The sequence below is a fragment of the Mustela erminea genome, chromosome 9 (genome assembly GCF_009829155.1).
Source record: "Mustela erminea isolate mMusErm1 chromosome 9, mMusErm1.Pri, whole genome shotgun sequence".
NCBI lineage: Eukaryota > Metazoa > Chordata > Mammalia > Carnivora > Mustelidae > Mustela > Mustela erminea.
The window spans coordinates 49,457,785-49,461,764 of NC_045622.1; the positions used below are offsets into that span (position 1 = coordinate 49,457,785).

General features: G+C 38.4%; 1 pseudogene; it reads right to left on the reverse strand.

The window, feature by feature from the left end:
- Positions 1 to 306: 306 nt before the first annotated feature.
- On the reverse strand, positions 307 to 2,499 carry LOC116599732 (annotated as a pseudogene).
- Between the last annotated feature and the right edge of the window lie 1,481 nt (positions 2,500 to 3,980).

The window sequence follows — 3,980 nt, forward strand, 5'->3', positions numbered from 1 at the left end:
AAGACACAGGTCTCAATCTTGTCTGCAATTCCAGATCATCCATGAAACTGCTTAAAAATACCGTTCTTGACCTAATGAATCAGAATCTGTTGGTCTGGGGTTTAGGTATTGGTGATTTTAACAACCCATACAAGTAAGTCTGAGGCACAGCTAGGGGTGAGAGCCACTAAGATTATGCACTGTGAGGGCACATTGTAAATAGTGGAATCTCAATATAAATGCTAAATATTGTTATTATGGCTTGACATTTATTTTTTACTACCCTAAATTGTTTATTAAGTAAGAATTTTACAAACATTTCTTGTATTAGTGGTAATGGTGGAGCTGGAGAGTATTGTGTCTTCACAATACTGCCTGGCAAGAACCACCAATAGTGTGGTAGAATTTGTGGCCCTTCCAAGGCGTTGGTTCTTGCAGTGTATAGATTTCAGCCCTTGAATCTCTCTGTGATATGGACTGGTTTGCTGATGCACTAGGTGTCAGGATTTCTTTTGATACTTCTAAGGAATGGATCACGGAGGACAACCTCAAAGAATTTGTAGGTAGTATCTTTGCCAATTCAGTAAGAATTCAAGACTCTCAGAACCCCACAGTAGTGTCCAGCTCACTCCTCTGCAACAGGCTGAAGGCTGAAGGCAAACCTTAGCTTGTTAACACTGTGATGAACAGGCTTGTTGTAGGTAGCACCCTTAGGAACTAGGCATTTGCAACCACCATATCACACATGAATCTGACATATGATATAACCTTGGTTGGCCTGGTATCCCAGTCTGTACACTTTATTGGGCTAGGTTAGACAGGGGGTCCTGTGGAGGGCAGAGAACTGGTGGTATTCCCAGCAGGGCATCCTGAGAAGAAAGCACATTACATCAGACTGCTTCTTCTTCCATAGCTCCTGGATATACTTGTAAAGTGCTTACCTTGGCTTACCTTTGAGCTGATGGCTGCCACCACATGGAAAGGGAAGAGCCATTCTTCCACAATCCTTTCTGAGCCTACTACTGATTAATATTTAAATACTTAAATACAGTGATCTCAAGCCCCTTACGTGTATAGTGGGTTTTTTGTTGTTTTGGTTTTGTTTGTTTTTTTGTGTGTGATTTTTTTGCCAAGTATGTCCACACACTGGTACTAGAAGTGGCAAGCAAGACCATTAATGACAAGCACAAGAAGTTGGACTTATAAAACTTTTGCCAGGTTGGGAAATGGTTAGACCTTGGTGTTTAACATAGAGACTATCTCTGTTCTTCAGTTTCTTAGGGAATAACCCATGTCAGGACAGAGATCCTCATAGAACTAATTGGGCATCCAGTATACTCAGAAAGAACCAAATTTGTCTCTTGACAACATTCACTTGCTAAATCTCACTGGCAAATGTTCTCACCCTGGAACATTCAGGAATGTAAGCTCTTCTTACTAGATTGTGTGCTCCTTGAGGGCAGTGACATTATGTCTGCCTTTTGCTGTTTCTCTAACACCTTGCACAGTGCTCGTCATATAGTAGGCACCAACAAATATTTAAAGAGGAAATTTTGTTGAATTTTTCCTTCTGGTGGGCATAACAGGAATGTTATTTGGATCTCTACTCACTGCCTATAAGAAAAGGGTTATTTCCCTGTATTTGTATTGTTAGCTTATTTTAGAAGGATGTTTATGAGTGCTAGTGGGATATACCTGGTATGATTACTGTAAACAATTATTTTCAGAGTAATGTGGACAAATAATTCAGTTCTCTTGTGTGCTTCCACAGTAGGCAGGTGGTCAGGTCCATGTTTGCCCATCTGGGATATCACTTTGAACTTGTGCCTTGAACATGAAGTTATTAAGACATTCTGTTTCTCTTTAGAAGTCCTGGGTGTTGCCCTTTCTCTTTTTAACTAGAGTTCAGCAAAGCAAACCATTCATTATATATTAAGAAAAATTACAAAGACTATGCAATATGTATAATGTGTAATTCCTTATTAGTGTCACTTTTGCTCTCCTAAATGCCTACTCTGTCAGATAAAATGAATTTTCTCATTAACCTCATGCATGCCAACTTGTCAAATTATGATGAACCAAACAAGACTCTACCCAGAAATTGAGCTGCTATCATGGCATTTATATGGCTTTGCCAATTAGTCTATAAATAACATTTTTAACACACTTCAGAATTTTGAAACTAAACCGTTCGGAATGTTCTGAAATACAAGAATAGCAAAAAGACTATCCAAAGAAAGTTTAAAAAATGATTTGCCTTATTAGAGGAAATGAACATTATTTAGAGGAACAAGGGATCAGATGATCATATAGACATTCAACAAATATTTATCGAATGTCTGACCTGTACGTACAGTTTTCTTAGATGCAGTAGCTGTGACTTAGTAAAGAAGTTACTGTGATTTTTCCTTCAGTAGAAAATTGTTACCTGGTATATATTACACCTATATACATTATTCAGGATATTAGCAATGGAGTACCAAGATGAATAAGACAAATTACCATACTTACGGAACTCATATTTGATGGTGAAGTCAGATAAATAATTAGAAAAGAAATTGGTGAAGTGATAGTAGCGGTGTGCAGACATAAACAGAGACAGGATGGTAGCAGTTAAGGATAGAAAGATAGACACCAGAATAGGAAGGATTTGTAAAGTAAGAAGTTATTTGATATAATTATGAAGTTCAAGGCATGTCTAAAGAATGAAAATGACTTAGAAGAACAATAATTCACCTTTGTTTTAATCACAGTTTTTGAGTTCTGTCCAACATATGTTTAGAGGAAGCTCAGAGGATTGCATGAGAGATTGGCCAGGGACATTGCCAGTGCTCAGTCTCTCATCAGATGTAGAGAGTAACCCATTTTTGTTTTCATCATGCCCACTGCCTTTTGACAAAGATGTACAAAGGTGGAAGTTAACAGAACCCGTCTTCTCTTGAAGGCACTTTAGAGAGTAACTCTTAACACTTAAGCCTCCCTGCTGAAGATTTTTACCCTCCATGCCCAGCAGCCATATAAACTACTTTTTCCAACCACTTTTTGTCTTCTCCTTAAAAAGAGTTCTGATAAATATGACTTTCCCCATCAAGTACTTCCAGTGACGTTTTAGTGCCCTGTGGATATTCTAATGTCCTTCATATGCCCAGCTGGTTTACCCATTAATCTGGATCTGCCAAGAACCACTGAAATCGGAAAGTGACATAACCAGTCTTGCAGTTTAGAACAGTTGTTAAAAGAGTTCATACCTGCAAGGTCTGGCATATAATATGCACCAATAAAGATGAGACATTATTATCACAACCATAACCACTACTACACAGTACTATCAAGTGAAATAAGACACAGATACACACTTTCCACCCCCGCTTATCAATGACACAGATAAGGTCTGTCTCCTCTGCTAGTGTGGTCCCATGAGAACAGAAAGCACATTTCTCTTATTGACTGATTTATGCCCAGTACTTACTTAGCATTGCTCAGTAAAGATGTGTGGAGTAAATCAAGAATAAGCTAACTTAATCCTCGTAACCCTGAAGTTCTTTTTTGAGCTGGTGTAGTGAACTAATGTCATTTTCCCTTAAAGTAAAGTTGATACTCAATCAACTCAAATTTTATATTGATTTTATTTAAGAGTGTAGATTCTCATCACAAGTAGGAAATGAAAAGAGAAGTATGTAATTAGGAGAGGAGAAGGATAGGCACCATCCAATTAATTAAGAAATGATGCAACTCTGGTCCCCTTATTGTTTTAATAGAAACATTATTTCCCTTTTCTTCCTGATTCAGGGAGGTGTGGGGATGAGATGAAGATTGCAGGAGCATAAGGAAGGAAGAGTCACATCTAAGTGGAGTCCGCAAGTGTAGACAGTACACCTGCGAAGCCTGGCAGTGGAGGGGGGGAGGGGCGCACAGAATGACAACGTCATTTCCTTGAGAGAAACCAAGCATGGATCTTTGTAAATCTTATGTTCACTTACTTTTTGAAGGGATAATAATAA